Source organism: Mustela erminea, chromosome 3 (genome assembly GCF_009829155.1).
Source record: "Mustela erminea isolate mMusErm1 chromosome 3, mMusErm1.Pri, whole genome shotgun sequence".
NCBI lineage: Eukaryota > Metazoa > Chordata > Mammalia > Carnivora > Mustelidae > Mustela > Mustela erminea.
Window position 1 is genome coordinate 55,415,232 of NC_045616.1, and position 21,149 is coordinate 55,436,380.

Sequence of the window (21,149 nt, forward strand, 5' to 3'; positions counted from 1 at the left end):
AAAAAACAAAAACAAAAACATATCATAGATCTAAATGTAGAACACAAAACTATAAAAACTTATGGAAGTTAGAAAACTTAGGTAACATTGGGTTAGATAATGAATTTTTAGATAGGACACTGAAGTCACAAACTATGAAACAAAGAATGGATAAGCTAGACTTCATGAAAATTAAAATTTCTGCAAAAGATAATATCAAGAGAATAAAGGCAACCTGTAGATTGAAAGAAGATAATTGCAAAAGATCTATCTGATATAGAATTGTTAGTCAAAATACACAAAGAAGTCTTAAAATTCAACAATGGGGAAACAAACAGCCCGATTAAAAAATGGACCAAAGCCCCTAAGAGAAACCTCACCAAAGAAGATACACAGATGGCAGGTAAACATGTGAAAAGATGTTCCGTATCATATGTCTTCAGGGAAATACAAATTCAAAACAACAAAGAGATATACCTCCACTACATACCTCTTAGAATGGTGAAAATAGAAAACTGACAACATTAAATGCTGCCAACAGTATTGAGCGACAGTGTTCTCATTCATTGCTAGTGGGAATGCAGAGTGGTATAGCTAATTTTGAAGATAGTTTGGTGGTCTCTTACAAAATGAAACATATTCATACCATGTAATCCAACAATTTTACTTCTTTGTACTTACCCAGGGGAGTTGAAACTTAAGTCCACACAGAAAGCTGCACACAAATGTTTATAGCATCTTTATTCATAATTGCAAAAACTTGGAAGCAACTAAAATGTTCTGCAGTAGGTGAATGGATTATTAAACTGTGGTTCATCCAAACAATAGAATATTATTCAGCAAAAAAAAAGAAATGAATTATCAAGCCATGCAAAGACATGGACAAAACTTAAGAACATATTACTTAGTGGAGGAAGACAATATTGAAAAGTCTACATAGTCTGTGATTTAAACTATATGACATTCTGGAAAAGGTAAAATATGCAGACTGTTAAAAAGTCAGTGGTTACCAAGTGTTGGGGGAAATAAAGGGTTGGATAGCAAAAATAAAACAGGATTTTTAAGGTAGTGAAACTATTCTTTATGATACCATATAGTGGATACATGTTATACATTTGTCCAAATTGATAGGATTTACAACACGAAGAGTAAACTCTTATGTAAGCTATGGACTTTGATTGATTATGATGTGTCAACTGTGAATTCACTAGTCGCAGCAGATGTACCAGTCTGGTTGGATATGTTGATTCTTGAAGAGGCTATGAATGTTTATATGGGAAATCTCTGTATTTTTCTCTGAGTTTTGCTCTAAACCGAAAACTGCTTTAAAAATACTTTTTTTTTAAAGCTAAATAAATAAATGGAACTGAAAGTAGAAAAAATAATTAAGTAGAAAGTAGAAAAAATATTAAAGCAGAAATCTGTGAAAAGAGAAAATAAGGAAAATTAGTGAACAGAATAGTAGTATCTTTAAGACTATTATGAACATTTAGACATACTTATCAGGAAAAAGAGAGAACACAACTAACCAATATCAGAAATGAAACAGGTGGTACTCAGTATCAAAGTAGGAAAAATACATACAGCAAAACATAAAAAAAGAAAAAGAAACATAATGTTCATAGTTCCAAATTATAGAAATTATTTTAATAAGTAAACCATGCATACAGCAAGTAGCTATGTAGAACCTTCATAACAATCAGTAAGGAATTAGATGGTTTCAAAAAAACACTGAAAACAAATGTCCTTTTTAAAAGTTTTTATTTAAATTACAGCTAGTTAACATAGAATGTAATATTAGTTTTCAGTATAAAATATAGTGATTCAACACTTCATACAACACCTGGTGCTCATCACGAGTGTCCTATGATATTTTTAGAACACATCAGCCAACAGCAACAAAATGTACATTTTTAAGGCAAACGTGGAATTTTCAACAAATGTAACCAGGTAGGCCATAAAAGTGGTCTCATTAAATTTCAAAAAAATTCTGTATTACAGTACATACTTACTAAATAGAAGAAAATGAGTAATTATTAACAAAGAGTAAGTATTCATGTACTTGAAAATTAAGCAATGCATATCTAAATATTCCCTAGGTTAAAATAGATATTACAAGGCACATTATCTTTTCAACTGAATGATAATGACAAAATAAAATATTACATTTTGTGAGAGGTAGTGAAAATAATGTTAAAGGGGATTTTATGTGTTTCTATTTAAAAAAATAAATATTCTTCATTTCTGACTTAAAAAGCAGAAGAAAGTAAAAAAGTCAAGTAGAATGAATAAAATTATAAATGAATATGCTTTGTGGGTGTGTTTTAATAACCTCCAAGTAGAAATAACCCAAATGTCCATCAACTAAAGAATGGGAAGTCGGGGCACCTGGGTGACTCAGTGGGTTAAAGCCTCTGCCTTCAGCTCAGGTCATGATCCCAGGGTCCTGGGATCGAGCACCGCGTCAGGCTCTCTGCTCAGCAGGGAGCCTGCTTCCTCCTCTCTCTGCCTGCCTCTCTGCCTACTTGTGATCTCTGCCTGTCAAATAAATAAATAAAATCTTTAAAAAAAAAAAAAAGAATGGGAAGATAAAGTTTTCTAGATTTATATGGTGGAATCCTATCTTATTCAGCATTTTAAAAGAAACCAACGAAAATATGCAAAAGCAATGAGGCATGTCAAAAAACCTTAAGTTTTCTAAGAGAAATCAGGCACATATTAGTATTATAATATGTGATTTCATTTATATTAAGTTTTAAAACAAATCTTAAAACTGATTTCTGGTGATGGAAATTGTAACATTGATTTCCTAGGGGGATTGGGCACTAAATGAAGTGAACATGAAGGAGTTCTTTGGAATGATGGAAATGTTTTTCATCTTAATTAGGTTGCTGCTGATGTACGTATGCATTCATTAAACCTCACTGAATTATAGAAATAAAATATCTATATGCCACTGCCTTTATATTTTACTTGTGTAAACATACATAGGTTACTTTCATTAATGAAATAAATGAGTGGGGGTGATTTACCTCTATAGAGATGTTTATATGTTTGGCATGGCAACATGAGTATTGGCCATTCTTTCAAACTGTTTTATAAAACATGGTGGCAGCAAAATAGAACAAATTTTTACTCAGGAAGCAACTGTTTAACTAGCTATATTGATAAGAGTAGATCTTTTCTTTCTTAAAAATATGTCTGTAAAGACTAGAAAATATATACAAAATACTTGAAACTTATAAATACAAGACATTAGAGTTATATACAGTGGTATTTCAAGTGAACTGCTTTACGGTGTAGCAAGTGTAACTTCTCATGAGTCTTGTGTTTTAAAGTGTATTTCTAGAAATTTTCTGGTACTTAAAGTGATACTGAAGTTTATTTGGGCCAATGTACCAGCAGAGATGATACCACCAGATATATTTATTGACTGAGGCTCTCCCTTTGTGCTGCTATCAGTCAGTGCTGTTGCATCCTTTTTTTTTGTTTGGTCTGAATAATTTCCTTATATATTCATAGGTTAACTGAAAACAACAAGAAGAAATAAAAATACCTCCAGAATAAATTCCACCTATTTCGTAAGTTCTTTATCAAACACATTTATTATTTACAAATCCAGGTTTCTTTGCATATGGAGCATATAAATTTATTGTGTGTTTGTGCTATTGGCATAGTTAGCACTTATATGTTATGCATATATATATGATGTGTATGTGGATAATTAGCATAAGTAACAACTAAAATATCTCCTTAAACAATAGTAAAACACATAATCTTTTTAAAGGAAAAACATGAAAGAATTGTATTTTGTCATGCTTCTAGAACAGGAGATCTGTAAAGAATGGACTTTGGAACTTAACATTAGGAGATCAGACTCTGTTGGCAAGGCTGTCATTTTCTCATTACGAATCTATTTGGTACTGTTTCTATATACAAATCATAATTAAAAGGTCATACTTTTTACATGTAAAGCAACAATACAGAGGAAGTAATAGAATGTTTAGGAAAATCAGTTAAGGGACGCCTGGGTGGCTCAGTGGGTTAAGCCTCTGCCTTCGGCTCAGGTCATGATCTCAGGGTTCTGGGATTGAGTCTGACATCAGGCTCTCTGCTAGGCAGGGAGTCTGCTTCCTCATCTCTCTCTGGCTGCCTCTCTGCCTACTTGTGATCTCTGTCTGTCAAATAAATAAATAAAATCTTTAAAAAAAAAGGAAAATCAGTTAGTTAATTCATCTTAAATTTTACCTAGAGAAGGTATTTATTACCAAGAATTTGTATTTATTTACCAGTATGTTTTACATTAAAGATATATAATAGGGATAAATCAGTGCCATGGTACACAATATCAAAATTGTTTCAAATTTTCTTTTAAACTTTATGGTATTGCAGATGGAAACATGGGAGATGCTGAAAATTGCTGCTTGTGATTCTTCAGCTTTAAAACAGGAATAAATTGATGTGTTTATAAAATACTTTTAAGCCTTCCAGAAATCTTCGGGTAAAATGTGATATACCAAGTAGGGAATTTATTTTTCATATTTCTCTTAAAATAAGTATTTTAGTAATGATCCTACCATTTTGCCTAGGTTTCTACGAAATAAAGGAAATATTTGATAATTGCCTAGTAGTTTCAATACATTTGTTTTGGAGTTAAATTACCCAATTTGACAGGTTACCGATATACTTTACTGCATACTTGCTGCTTCCAGTTCACTCTGTGTTATGTAAATACAGTGCAATTATATAAAGTACAAAATGTGCTACTGCTACTGACTAGCCATAATTCACTTTTTGTAAGTAATTTAAATGTAACTAGAATGTGGGTTATAGGATACCTGAAAAGTATCTTTTATCACCTATAATTTTGTTAACATCCTGTATTTTTTCTGTATCACCTACTATAGTCGTTCCTTAAATATTTGGGGGGTATTATTTATGTAAGGCCTATATACCTTTTAAAATATTAAACTCCCTAAATATAAGGAATATATGCACCTTGTTATAAGGAATATATGTACCTTGTGTATTTCCAATATCTGACAGAGTCCCAGCACTGAATAAGCATCAACATAGAGTACTGAATGGTGGTTGTTAACTTAATTAGCTGAGTTCTAGTTATGGAACTCAATCATATTAGAATGGGAGAGATGGGCTAGCTTGGCTATCTGATTTTTTGCACTGTTGCCATCACAGAAAGGGCATGGAGGCAGTTAAAAGATGGTGGTGTAGGAAAATCCTAAACCCACTTCCTCCCACAGATACACCAAATCTGTAGGTATATACAGAAGAGTTACCTGTAAAACAGACCTCAAAACCAGCTGAACAGCCTTTCCACAACAAATGATAGGAGTCACATCTCAATGGTTAGAAGAGACAGAGGCACAGTCTCCCCAAAACCCTCATCCAAGCTGCAGCGACACTCAATCGGGAGGCATCTTACAAATATGGAGGAGCTAAGGATTTGTGCCCCACATCAGACACCCCAGCCCTGGGACCTGTCCCGGAGACACAAGCCCCCGGAGACACAGCCCTGACGAAGCTTACTCACAGGGCTGTAGAGAACTGAGTTTCTGCTCTTAAAGGGTTTCCATTCAGACTCATCCTGGGACCTTGCACAAAAGCAGTGGTCTGAAAAGTGCCTACACTTTTCTGAGGAGATTTGTTTACTTATTTTTTTTTTTTTAAGATTTTACCCATTTATTTGACAGAGATCACAAGTAGGCAGAGAAGCAGGTGGGGGCTGGGGGGGGGCAGGCTTCCCGCTGAGCAGAGAGCCCGATGCGGGGCTTGATCCCAGGACCCTGGAATCATGTCCTGAGCCGAAGGCAGAGGCTTTACCCCACTGAGCCACCCAGGCGCCCCTTGTTTACTAATCGTAAAGCATCTTGCAGAAGTCCCCTGGACAGAGAGGTACTAGCTGGTGCCATTTTTGCACTCATCCTCTTCCTTGCTAGTGCCAGCCAGTGCATGCAGCCAAAGGATTCCCCCACTCCCTTACTAAAGCTGTTCTCTTTTTGCTTTGCTAAAGTTGGTGGGGACATGTGGTCTACACAGGAGTTGTCCCTTTGCACCTGACTCTTATTGCAAGGGGCAATGCTTGCATTTCTGGGCCCTAAGGAACTGAAACATCCAAGGATAGTCCTTGTCAGCATACCACCTGCAGGGCACTGAATAATTCAGATAGCAGACTGAAATGTATCCCACTCTTCCTGTGAAAAAGGCCTGAGGGGCTGCTTCAAGTTTGCTACACATCTAGAGGCTTCTAAAGTTCTCTCAGGAAATGTAGGCTGGGGGGTAGGGGTGGGGTGCTAACTTTGGGCTTCCCTTTGGGCTCACCAAAGCTCATCAGCAATGCCCAGGAAGGAGGTTACACACTCATGTAGAGCCCCAGTCACATAGAGGACACCTACAGATTGTCTGGTCTAGAGGCAAGTAATTTTTATGATTTACAGTTCTACAGGGATATATATATATACATATATATATATGTATATATATATATATTTGCAGACTTTGAAAGCTGCTGCCTAAGGATCTGACTTCCTGTTAGCCTGAAACTAGGTGCTGTCTAAGATACCTCCCTGACACCGACAGGTCTTGGCACACCCTTACCAACTGGAACCTGTCAAGATTTAATAAATTGACCTGATTAAGCAATCACAAAGGTTCGACACAGAGTGGTTGATTTTTGGATGTTGAACCATCCTTTCTCATGGACTGGAAGAATTAATATTGTTAAGAATGTCCACAGTACCCAAAGCAATACAGAATTATTGCAATCCCTCTCAAATTTCACGGAAATAGAAAAAATAATCTTAAAATTTATATGGAACCTCAAAAAATGGTTACCAAAAGAATCGTGTGAAAGAAAAAACTGGAGGAATTATCTCCCTGATTTCAAACTATACTACAAAACTATAATAATAAAAACTGTATGGTATTGGCATTAAAAAAAGACACCTAGATTAATGGAACAGAATAGAGAGCCCAGAAATAAGCCATATATATGTGGTCTGTAATTTATGCTAAAGGACCCAAGAATATATAAAAGGGAAAGGACATTCTCCTTAATAAATAATGCTGAAAAAACTGGACAGCAGTTTAAATCATACACACAAATTAACTCAAAATGTTGGCTAACTGTACATAACAATAATAAAAAGTTAACTCAAAATGGACTAAAGACTTGAACATAAGACCTGAAACCATAAAACTTGTAGAAGAAAACATAGACAGTAGCTCCTTGACATTGGTGTTGATAATTTTTTTGGATCTGACTCCAAAAGCAGAAAAAACAAAAGCAAAAATATACAACTGAGACTACCTCAAACTGAAATGCTTCTGCACAGCAAAGGAAACCATCAACAAAATGAAAAGGCAGCCTACCAAATGAGAAAAAATACTTGCAAATTATATATCAACAAGGAGTTAATATTCAAGATATATATGGAACTTACTAAACTCAAGAGCAAAAAAAAAAAAAATCCAATTAAAAAACGGACAGAGGATCTGCATAGGCATTTTTTCCAAAGAAGACATACAGATATACACATGGAAAGATGCTCAACATTGCTAATCACCAAGGAGATGCAAATCAAAGCCACAATGAGATATCACCTAACATCTACTAGAATGGATATCCTCAAAAGGATTAGAAATAACAAGTATTGGCAAAGGTGGAGAACAGGGAACCCTCATGCACAGTGGGTAGGAAAACAGTATGGAAGTTTCTTAGTTAAAAAAAGAACTCTACTATATGATCCATCAATTCTACTTCTGGATTTTATCTGAAGAAAATAAAAACACTAATTCAAAAAGATGTGTTCACTGAAGCATTATTTGTAATAGACAAGATATAGAAACAATTTAAGTGTTCACTGATGGATGTATATGGATAAAGAATATGTGAGATACACACACACACACATACTATTTAGCCATAAAATAAATGAAATCTTTTCATTTTTCAGCAACATGGATGGACTTTGAGGGCATTATGCTAGGTGAAATACGTCAGACAGTAAAAGACAAACACTATATGATTTTACTTATATATGGGATCTAAAAACAAACAAAAATGAACAAACAAAAAAAGTGAAAGTCATGGTTACAGAAGACAGATTGTTGGCTGCCATAGGGAAAAGGGTTGTGTGGTGGACAAAATGGGTACATGAGTTCAAGAGGTGCAAACTTCCAGTTATAAAGTAAATAGTCATGAGGATGTAATGAACAGCATGATGACTATGGTCAAATAATATTATATATTTGAAAGTTTCTAAGAAAGTAAATCTTAAAAGTTCTCATCATAAGAAAAAAATTCTGACTTATAGTGATAGGTGCTAACAGACTTACTGTGGTGATTATTTCATGGTGTATACAAATATACCATGTACATAGGTTGTACAACTGAAACTAATATATGTCAGTTATATCTCAATTTTTAGAAGTTTTAAGGAAAATATTATATAATAACTGGGATGATCAATATTATCTATAATAATAGTTTATAATTTAAATCTTGTAAAATAAGAAAGACCTCTTTTAAGGTCTTTAAGATTATGTCTGAACCCAAATATAGTGAATTCATTACATTTTCGGGTAGTCATCTATTGGAATTGAGGAGTTCTAATCCTGAGAATTCTATCAGACAGAGAAGGTGGTAGTAGAAAACTGTGAAAATAGGAGGACCCATGGTAAGTAGCAGAATGAAGCAACGGACTACAGTGTGTGAGGTAGGATGAGGATGTGAAAATATCCAAAGTTCCAGGTAGTAAGGTTGCATGGCACTGTGTTTAAAGTGTTGTTCTCTCAATTTGATGTTTGCAGTTGTAGACTTTTTTCCTTTTATATTTTCATACTTTATCTTCCATGTGGATAATGAAACATTTATAAAATACTTGGATTCAAGAAGGAGAAGGAGAGTTTACTAATACCTGAGTGTTCATTATTCATTGTTGCAGTCAAGCTCATGTGGGGGCAAAGTAAAGTGATGTCAGAGGTGATGAACAGGTATTTCTCCATTTCTGTGCTAGGTCTTGATGTCCCTGCCCCTTATATAAGATAATCTCACATAACCCTTGCCATGTAAGTACTCCTAACAGGGGACAGCTGGGTTTTTCTAAATCTGTTGCCACTATTCTCTGTTCTCATTTTTCTTTTATTGTAGGCAGTTGTCTCTAGATGTTATGCTTTCAGTGAAATGAAGTCCCTCATCCCACTTTGACCTCCTGGTTCTGGTTCTGAAGATCATTGGTCTTCTAATAATTATCTGAAGATGGGTTGGATGAGTTCAGTCTCTCATTCTATTGACCACATTTAGAGTATTTTATAGTTAGGTGCCTCCCACAGGCATAACAACTGGGGTTCAAAATTATCATGTATCTAGTTCAGGAAAACCTTCAAGTTCTGGTTGTTAAATCCCTTGCCCCTCATACTGTCTTATCTTTTTTCTACCATCAATTCATCATGTTGAATCCCGCTTCTATTTAAATTTTATACATTTTATGTATTAAAAAAGATGCATGTTTTAGTCTTCTTTCAAATGCTTGTATTCATATACCATATGATACCTCAACAGTTTGATTTTAGTAATTGAGGTACTCTTATTTTTCCTGTCAATTTAAAAAATATTTGGGTGTCTTTGTGGAATATTATCTATGTCTTGTCAGTTGCTTAGTTTTGAGTCTGGACATGACAATAATCACTGAATCCTGCAGAGTGTTTGACTCTGTGTTATAGAGGATTTCTTCAAATATTATATATTTGTTTTTATTTTCTCTTCAATATTTATGTTGCAAAAGCCTGCTATCAGTGTAGTTATGAATCTGCAGTGTTTAGCTCAGTTTACTAAATTTAAAGATTAAGAAACTATAGGCTAAATATATAGGCTAATTAATGTAACTACATATAGGCTAATTAACTACAAATATAGGCTAATTAATGTAACTACAGTTGTAATTACATTAATTATGATTCATAATTGTCTAAGTTCACCTCACATTAATTTAAAAGTCTATAAAAATGATTACTCTTTCTATAAGAAAATTAATTATTCATAGGGGAGCTTTTTATGACAAAGCTTTTTTGTCATCAGTATATTTTTAATAATCTATTGATATCTATTTTCTATTAATAGTTTAATACTATGACTCTATTAAAATCCAAATAAAAATATTGAAAAAATAGAATTCAAATGAATTACTATTTTTTAACTCAAAAGCTAGTAGATACTTTCTTTTATAGTCAATGTTTACTAAAAATCATGTTTTCTCATTGTTGTGATTAAATCAGTTGTGTGTCCAAAAATTCTAGTAGTCTTGTGTATGAAGAGCCTCTGCACCAGGGTTTAATTAAGTTGCCAAGGAAAGAAGTTATGACTGGATAAGATCATTGGCCTGGCTATAGCCAGGTCCTCTGGAACATTAAAACTACTTATATACAAGCATATACACATACATATTTGTTTTTGTTTATATATTCACCTATTCATGTATATTCATGAGATGTTTTTAGTTTCTACTAGTGAGGATAAAGAACATTTTATTGTTTTGTTTCTCCTGGATGGAATTACTGGGTTGTATGTGTAAATTTATAAGAAATTCACATAACCCTTGCTATGTAAGTGTTTTCCAAAGGCTCATAATGATGTCATCCCCACCAAGAATGTGTGAGAGTTCCAGTTACTCCTCTACCCTGTGCATTTGATAGTATCAGTCATTTTAGCTTTTTTAAAAAAATCATAGTATGTTTGTAACAGTATCAAGCTGTAATTTTAATCTGTATTCTTTTCATGACTAATGATGCTAAGTCTTTTCATATGCTTGATAGGTAGCTTATATCATTGAATTAATTATTGTCTATAATTCTTGGTGAATGTTAAGTCTCTATTTTTTATATTATCTTAAGCTACCCCTCATTTATAATCTCCATTCCCTTTTTCCTCCTAAAAATAAAATGTCTATATGTAAATACATAATTTTTACATATGTAAAGTTCATGTATTTCCTTTCATTTATTTATTCCATTCTGTTGCCTTATTGGACTTATTACAGTTTCAAGAATAATGCCAAATAGAAGTTATAAGTGTATATCTTTGTCTTTTTTCAGTATTAGAGGGAAAGCATGTATTCTTTAACCATTATGGATGATGTTAACTCTAGTTTTTTGTTTCTTTGTTTTTTTTTCCCCCGGAATGATCTTTATCATGTTGAAGATGTTCTTTTGTTTTTTAAATCATAAGTAGGTGCTGCATTTTACTTCCATGTTTCTTCTGAATGTATTAAGATGACCATATTGGTTTTATCCTCTATGAATTTAGAAAACAGATGAACATAGGGGAAGGGAAGGAAAAATAAAATCGATAAAAATAGAGAAGGAGGCAAAGTAGAAGAGACTCTTAAATATAGGATCCATACTGAGTGTTGCTGAGGGGGAGGTGGTTGGAGAATGGAGTCACAGGGTGATGGTCATTAAGGAGGGTACTTGATGTAATGAGCACTGGGTGTTATATGCAATTGATGAATCATTAAATTCTGTCCCTGAAACTAATAATACACTATATGTTAACTAAATTGAATTTAAGTAAAACATTTTTTAAAAAGAGTTCAAAAACCAAATTTTTCAGATGTTGATATCACTGTTTATCCCAACAAAGACATAATATAATAGTATAATTAGTCCATATCAAGCTAGATACAATATAAAGACACTTTAGTTTAACAAAAACTTACCAAAAATAGATCTTAAAAATAATCAAAGGGAAAGAAGAAATTATATGTGGAGAAAGAAAAAAATTACATATTTTAATAATAAATAGGTAAAGAGAAGTGAATGGAATAATAGCTTCAAAATACTTAGAAAAAATTATTGATGTGGATAACAAAGGCAAAAGATTTAGAAAAAAATTAAATTTCATTACAACTTACAGCCCGTTGATGAGTCCTTCAGACAGGCGGAGTGATCTTCCTCTAGGAACTCATCTGCCTCGATATTAATACTTTGCTAAGGGCAAAAGGCAACCTTAGCTTTACATTGGCCCGACCTCTAGAATCCTGTAAGTCTCCTTTAACATATAAAAGTTGTTTTGGAAAATTTCTTTATCTTAATTTCCCCCAAGACAGATGTTAGCAATCATCCTCCAAGCACATGGCCCACTGATATACATCTGAAGGCCCCCATGACAAGTTTTACTGGACAGTAGTAAATGTCCTTTTCCTAAAAACAGCTAGCCCCTCAAGGTCCTGGAAACCTTGCTACCAAACTCCATAGAGACTTACAATATCCCTAACACCCTCCCAACTTGAAAGTATATAATCAGCCACTCCTCACAACCTCAGTTCAGCTCTTTCTTCCCACAGGTCCTGTCCGCATGCCACTGTTAATAAAGCCACTGTTTTGCACTAAAGATATATCAAGAATTCTTTCTTGACTGCTTGCTCCCGAACCCCAACATTTTCACATCAAAAATTACTACAGATTTATCCTTCATAGGCAAGAAAGTATTATTTATGGTCAAGAGTAAAGTGCAAACTGAAAACTAAAAAAACAAACAAACAAAAACAACCTAAAAACTGATTGTACAGCATGTCCTCAGGGAAGAGAAAAATGCAAAGTGATACCTAAAATAATCCAAGATGCGAGCTAAATGGTAAGAAAGAACTATAAACATGGATTAAATATTAACAACTATAAAACACTATCATGATTATAACTAACTTTGAAGTAATAAATCACTTAACGCAGGATAAGAATAAGCATAGTTCACAGGGCCATTTGAGTTTATTGTATTTTTCAGGAAGTGGGAAATGATAGTAATTATATTTGAACCTGGTTGAATATACATTTTAAAATTTCAACAATACAATTGATAGAAATAAGGCATGTAACTTTCAAGCTAGAAGAGGAAAAAGTAAAATAGTCACTTCAAAAATGCAGAGAAGGGGCGCCTGGGTGGCTCAGTGGGTTAAAGCCTCTGCCTTCGGCTCAGGTCATGATCCCAGAGTCCTGGGATCGAGCCCCACATCAGACTCTCTGCTCGGCAGGGAGCCTGCTTCCACCTGTCTCTCTGCCTACCTCTGCCTACTTGTGATCTCTCTCTCTCTCTGTCAAATAAATAAAATATTTTAAAAAATGCAGAGAAAAAGATAAAAGCATAGAAAAGGTTTAGAAAAAATGTAAAAAAAAGTAAAATAGGAAGTATAAATTAAATGATGTTGATAAATCTACATTTAACAATAGTTATTTTAATGATTTAAAACACAAGAAATTTATTAAGATTAGCCATATTTTAAGAGATGGACCATAAAAATGAGGACAAATACAAAGACAGTAAGAAAAAAAAAGTTATAAAAACATACTAGTCAAATATATCAAAGCAATTCAGTGTCTTTAGGGTGAAGATGAAGAAATATAAGAGCAATAAAAACAAACAAAATTAGGGTTTCTACTATAATGGGAAAGAACAGATTTAACAAGTTTAAAATATGTTTTAGTTACTGTACGTTGCTTTTAACTCTTGCATAGATAGTATTACATAGAATATATCCACAGAATCTTACTTATTTTTCCCCCTAAAAATAGATATCTAGATTTTTCTATATGTAATTCGTGCCGCCATGAAATGAGCATATTTATGTTCCTGTATACACCAATGTGAGAGATTCTCTGGTGGCAAATACCCAGTAACGGATTTCTGGAACATTAATGTATGCTCCCTAACTGCATCTAGTTCTGTGACATTTTTCTTTTTAGAATATAACCAATTTTCAGTTCTTCCATAAGCCAGTGAAGTTTCCCAGATCTCTAGTACTTTGGTATTATCTTTTATTTTTTGCCAACCAGATCATTTTAAATATTGCCTCATTATTGTATTAATCTGAATTTCTATTAATGTGAGTTTTTTAGTTTAGTTTTAATCTGAATTTTCTAGCTTAACTTCTCAGCATATTCATATTCTTTGCTTAATTTTCTGTTGTTTTTTCCTGTCTTCTTAGTTGTTTTGCAAAAGTTCCTCCTAAATTCCTGATGCTAGTCCCTTGTCAGTTGTAAATGTTGTAAATATCAAAGTCCAGGCTGTCACCCCATCTGTTAACTTTGTTTATGTGCTTCATTGAAGAAAAATCTCCTTGAATCTTAATATTTATATAGTATATCTTAATTTGAAAATTTTAGAATATTTTATCCACTCTAAAGTTAAGAAATTTATAGTCACAATATAAAAAGAAAGAATAGATTTCATTTCGTCCCTCAGTCAACATCCATAGCTTTATAAAGACAACATTTTTACATCTTTATTTCTGCAGGTATTGTTTTCATACAAATCACTCAATACATCTCACAATCAGGTGTCACCCCAGAGCTCAGAAGGCCATGCTCTATGCTACAATTTTAATGTCTAATCACAGGGAAAATATTAACTTGGATAAAATGGGCTGCTGTTAATGGCATGTCCAATGGAAATGCAATCTTTGGTCACTGAGTGGAGTTTGTTTGTGAAGGTAGTATAAACATAAATCAATGGCATAGATATGAAAAAAGAGAATAACAAAAATTGCTGACTTGTCATATATATGCAGATTACATTGAAATTCATATTTCCATTAACCTAGGAAGAGAAGGGAGAAACTTATGTGCATAAATAAGTTCATCACTGAGACTTTATTTGAATAAATGAGAAAATCTATAAAAGAATTACAGAATCTCTTAAACTCAGTGTTTCCAAGGTTCCTAAAGAATTAGGTAATGACTAGAACGGGAACCTGTGTGCAGCCTAAAGTTTGTGTGCATGTGTTTGTGTGTATGTGGGCACACATATGTGTGTGAATAAATGTTGCTGCACTTTATAAACTTGAAAAGTTATATGGGCTGATTTGGTTAAAGTAAAAAGGTAACTATATAAAATAAATAACATTTTTAAAAAGATTTATTTATTTATTTGACAGAGAGAGGGAGATTACAAGTAGGCAGAGAGGCAGACAGAGAGAGAGGGGGAAGCAGGCTCGCCCTCCCGAGCAGAGAGCCCGATGCCGGGCTTGATCCCAGGACCCTGAGATCATGACCTGAACCGAAGGCAGAGGCTTACCCCACTGAGCCACCCAGGTGCCTCACTAAATTTTTATCAACCTTTAGGATCTACTTGTCTATTATAGGTACTATCTCTCTAATACATTTTCACTATTAATGAATCCAAGGTTCTTCCTGTGTGTATACTTAATGAAGGCTTTATGCCATACAGAATCAAGGCTATATTATCACCCTTCAAAAGGACAGTTGGGCACCTGGGTGGCTTAGTTGTTTAAGTGTCTAAGTCTTGATTTAGGCTCAGGTCATGAGCTTAAGGTTGTGAGATCAAGCCCCGTGTTAGGCTCTGTGCTCAGTGCAGAGTCTGTCCTCTGCCTCTGCCCTTCACCCCACTCACTTGTACTCTCTTTCTCAAATAAATAAATAAAATATTTTTTTTTTAAAAAGGACAGTCTCATTATAAGATTTAGGTTCATACTCTTTTAATACATAACTTTTCCTTTAGCAAACATCTAGATTTAACCATAAGGTCATTCCAATAAACTTGAAGCAAGAGATTACAAGTTCTCCTACATCTTGTTTCAAACCACACATAAGAAAATGAATCAAAATTTGAGCTACAGGGGCGCCTGGGTGGCTCAGAGGGTTAAGCCTCTGCCTTCGGCTCAGGTCATGATCTCAGGGTCCTGGGATCGAGTCCCACATCGGGCTCTCTGCTCAGCGGGGAGCCTGCTTCCTCCTCTCTCTCTCTCTGCCTGCCTCTCTACCTGCTTGTTATCTCTGTCAAATAAATAAATAAAATAAAAAAAAAAAAAAATTTGAGCTACATTTTATTATCACAGGTTGGCCATATTCTTTTTTTAGTGTAATTAACATACAATATTTTATGAACTTCAGGCATACAGCGTATTGTTTTGACAGTTCTATACACAGTAAGGATTGTCCCCGTTTGTCACTGTGTAACATTACTGCAATATTATTGACTATATTCCCTATGCTTTACCTTTCATCTTTGTGACTTGTTTATAACTGGGAGTTTTTACTTCTTAATCCCCTTTATCTATTTTACCCATTCCCCTATCCACCTCTTCTCTGGCAACCGCCAGTTTGTTCCTTGTAATTAAGAGTCCATTTTCTGTTCGATCATTTGTTTGTTTTTTAGATTTCACATATAAGTGAAATCATATATTTGTGTTTCACTTACCATGATATCCTCTAGGTCCTTCATGCTGTAACAAATGGCTAGATCTCATTCTTTTTTAATGGCTGAGAAATATTCTACATTTTCTTTATCATTTGTCTCTTGATGTGCTCTTAGGTTGCTTCCATATCTTGGCTATTGTAAATAATGCTGCAGTAAACACAGGGGTGCATGTATCTTGTCAAATTACTGTTTTTGTTTTCTTTGTGGAGGCATGTGTTTTTTTTTTTGAAATAGGAGAACAACAAAAAAATATTCCTGTTTCTTTTCATGTCTTTCATTAGAATGATTTTGTTGCTCTAGCTGCATCAGGACTCATCATTGCCTTTACAAATGTGCATCATTTTCTTTACATCTCTGTGGGAACTCCACAACACATTTGGATATGGAAAGCTTGTCTATAACTTTCTAACTTAGGATGAGCAGTAATTTGAGCAACTGAATCTTGGTCTTCATCCTTTGATTATTTTGTTGTTTAGGCACAAACACATATGCATGTGCATGCACAAACATTAAGTTAGCCAAGAGAAAGTGAAATAGTAAAGCCATCAGAAGAAACACCTAGTGTAACAGCTGTGTTGAAATCCTGAGGGCAAGGAGAAATGCATTTGAATCTTGGTGAAATCAGGAAGATTTTTCTTCCATGGCGTATAAATTATAGCAAAATATTAAAAGAGGTGTTACTCAAATGTAATTTTTAAATCTGGTACTATTAATATCCCCATTTATGAGCATTCAGAATGAGAACAAAACAACAAAAAAATCCCTTAAAGTTTTAACTTTTAACTTAGTATATAAGATTCAGGCATACGGGGTGGGAAGTGAAGGTAGGAGAGGTTTGTATCTCTAACGTGAGCTTCAGTTCTTATCCTTTCAGTTCTGTCCTTGTAATCAGTAAACCGCTGGGCTTGGTGATAATGCATGCATATGGAAAATGACTAATTTATTTTCATGAAGACTATTAATAGGTTGCAAGAGAGAAAAAGTAATTAACTATAACTTCCAGCCTTATAATAACCATAAACTTATTAAACCTCTCCACAGTAATATTTAGAGAATACTGATGCAGTATGTCTTTGAAGATCAAGTTGTGCTGGACTTGCATGCAAATATTTAAGAAGTTAATTAAAATATGAATTATTTTTGAACTCTGATTCTGGTTATATTGTAAGAGTACATTCTAATTATTAATGAAGCATCCAAATTTTCTTCTTTTCTGCTAATTAGAATTTCTAGTTATATCTATTTGAGGCCATCAAAATTCAGTGCTACTACTAGACATACTGGTATGAATTATAAAGTTGGAGAAAAAGTTTATTTTAGTACTTTACCTTTTTTTTTCCCAATAGTAAAGCTAACAGATTTACTGTTTATTCTGAGTGTCCTTTTTTTATTTTGAAAATGAAATCTGATATTTTTAATGTCAAGTAAAGGTGCTTTCATATTTTTACCCATTTTTAAGATATTAAGAAGCAGATGGACCTCAAACCTACAACCACAACAGGATAATTATGATTCTAAGTTATTTCATTTGATTACCTTACAGCTGATTATATTAAATTTTAATGTGTTAGTATCTGTATCAATACTTGAATAAAATTAGGCATTTTATAGATCATCCTGAAATATAAATACAGAGGCATGCACATGTAAGTTAAAATACTTTGCTTCTTAGTCATATATCAATATAACACTTCAAGTATGACTATATATTCTACATACATCTACTCCATATTTTAGAAACAATCAGTACTAACAAATATTTATAAGGAAGTCAATAATCAGCATCTGAAATATTTATATAGTGATTTTATTTACTAATGTTTATTTTTTACCATAGTTAAATTTTAGCAAATTACTTAGTTATGGAACAGTATTTGCAGTTATGGCTAAATATAAGCAAGTAACATAACAGTAAATTCATATCTTTTGTAAGTATTTTCCATTGCAGACATTTGTTGTACATTTGTACAAAATGAAATATTCTCTAAAGAAAACAAAAATTAATATCCTGGGTTGTGTGTTAATAGTCTTTTTTTTTTTTTAAAGATTTTATCTATTTATTTGACAGAGATCACAAGTAGGCAGAGAAAGAGGAAGAATCAGGCTCTCTGGATGCAGGGCTCCATCCCAGGACCCTGGGATCATAACCTGAGCCAAAGGCAGAGGCTTTAACCCAGTGAGCCACACAGATGCCCTTTATGTTAATAGTCTTAAGCTAGAACAGTATCTTTTATATCTTAGCTTGTTGTAAACTTTTAGTAAACATACAGAATTGAATTAACACTTGGGAAAAAAGTTATCATCACAAGAGGCCACCAGATACCTACTGACTAAGAAATGCCTGAATTCTCCAACATTAGTGATTGATGTCAATTTGATTACCCAACATCATTTGAGAACTCTCCATGAGCCATTATTATACTTGATTCTAAAGATTAAAAAATAAATGAGATGTTCACTGCCCTTGAGACTTCTTTCCTAGACATGGAAAGAAGGAATAAGGGAAAAAAGGAAGAACTTCATCTTTTCTAATATGATACGAGTTTGTAGATTTTTTTTTTTTGTAAAGGACAAAATTCACATTATTGTCAAACTAATAATAGTCAACCATTGTATACCACACATTGATGCTGAAGAAGATTGATGCTCAGAGACTAATTTTTTTTCAAGTTCATATAGTCTGCTATTTGTAGGTGCAGAATGAAAATCTTATGTCTTCTATAGATCCTAAGAATCTCAAGCAAATGTATAATTATAGATGCTAGGAAAAAGATATCTAGATATGGAAAAACTTGTTCTTCTCTTAGCTGCTTTGACCTTTGAGTCTGCAGTTAGTGTCTAAATGGGCTCTACTTTAACCCTTTCATCCTTTCACTTGATGTTGGTTAAATATACTATGACTTGATTCAACTCTGTTGTAAACAGCCTTGATTTCTTCCTCCTTTATATTTTTTTACAGATTTCTTTATTTTTAGAGGAAAAGAGAGTGCAAGTGGGGGAAGGGACAAAGGGAGAGAATCTCTAGCAGAGTCCCTGCTGAGCGTGGATCCTGACATGGAACTCTATCCTAGGACCTTGAGATCTTGACCTGAGCCAAAACCAAAAGTTGGATGCCCAACCGACTGGGCTACTGAGGCACCCCTTTATCTTTAATTAGCTTTTTTTTTTTTTCCCCAGCATATAACGCAGTGCTTCTCAAACTTTATTGAGCATATAAATTACCTGAGGTTTTAGTAAAATGGAGATTCAAATTTAGGTCTGGGAAGTGACTTGAAATTTTGTGATTTTGCTAAATTCTTAAGTGATGTTGATGTTGTTCATCTGAACATCATTCTTAACCAAGTAGCAAGGCTTTGAAAAGCAAAATGATAAAGTTATTACTTTACTTTAAAGCCTGACTGGTCCTTCATTACTTGCAGATATTTGAGATTTGGAATAGTCCACCTTGAGGGAGGCTGCCTCCAAATAGTTTATTGGTTATTGAAAGTCTGTAATAAAGAGCTTTATGTGTATATAGCACAAACTGAGAACAAAATCAGCCATTGGACTTTTATGATTCCCTTTACTCAGTGACTGTTAGGTTTTTGGCATACATCTAAAATTATGAAGTCAAGAAAAAGAACATGTTCCAAACATCATTTCTGGTGTTCTGGATTGTTTTACATGAATAAACCCTAGGATTATGCCTTTGAATAATTATGCAGCAACAGCTGGGATTTATTCAGTTAATAAGCATTTATTAAGCTCATCTACATGGGATGCATTGCCCTTATTGCTGCATAAGCAAAAAGAAACAAACAGTGGTGTCACTATCTCTGGCATGCCAAAATACAAAATACTCTGCTAATTTGACAGTGACCTAGGAATTTTATATTTATCTCCATATTTGGTAGCAAAATAAGATCATTTACATATTTTTTATTATAATGGTAATATGTGACTGAGGTAATGGTGGTGGTATGATTATAAATCTTACAACATGTCCTTCCCACACCTCCAAAAAAAAGAAAGAAAGAAAAATAAAACTATAAATACCCATACTGTTTGGATAAATACAAGAGGATATCCTTAATTCAACTTTCCTGTAAGTGAAAAAATAAATGGCACATTGCACTCAGGTGTTGGTTGTGCTCCATCACATGTATTTATGGAGATCAAGAAGAATTTGAGAAAGAGATCAACATTTTCAGAGTACTCAAATGTAATTGTGAACAAAGAATTTCATAAACAGCAAAATTGTTTCTATCAAGATTACATGAAATGATTAAATATGCAAGAGCTCAAAAAAATATGCAAGAGCTCAAAGAGTTATGTGCCCATGATCCCTCTCTGAGGAATTGATTAGAAGATGAATTTCATCCAACCAAGAGACAATAGGGGCAATTACAACAAAAGGAGTGACAGTAGACATTTTATATACTTAATTCTAGGTTGAAGACTAAAAGGAATGTATGGATGAGGGCGGAATAAAATACGTTATGTGATGAATGTCATTTGTGTCTGATAGTATCCTGCAACAAAGAAGTGAAATAGGGGAATGGAAGTAGGGGAAGGGAAAATTAACATATGTTTACTGATATTGGTACTAGCATTAGATATACCATTCAAGCATACCATTATAGTGCTTACTTCAGCAGCACATGTGCTAAAATTGAAATGATAGAGGGAAGATTAGCATGGTCTATGTAAAAGGATGACATGCAAATCCATGAAGTGTTCCATATAAAAAAAGTATACCATTATAAGTCAACAAAAAATTTAGTAAAAGATTAAATAAGAAAATAGAGACATGTTTTCATTCAAAGGTAACCAATAGAACAAAAGTTCAGGCTCACCTAAGCATCAAAACAAATTTAGTGAATAAAAAAGCAAAGAAACCTGTTATATAAGTAATTATCAAATGTAATGAAGTGCATATAATAGCTATATCAGACTAATGTAATAA

The 21,149-nt window shown here is 33.6% G+C and overlaps 1 non-coding gene across 1 annotated transcript; it reads left to right on the plus strand.

Annotated features, from left to right (window-relative positions):
* Positions 1–20,825: 20,825 nt before the first annotated feature.
* Positions 20,826–20,932, plus strand: LOC116587390. Its single transcript, XR_004284411.1, has one exon. It is a non-coding gene; the product is annotated as a U6 spliceosomal RNA (small nuclear RNA).
* The last annotated feature ends 217 nt before the right edge of the window (positions 20,933–21,149 follow it).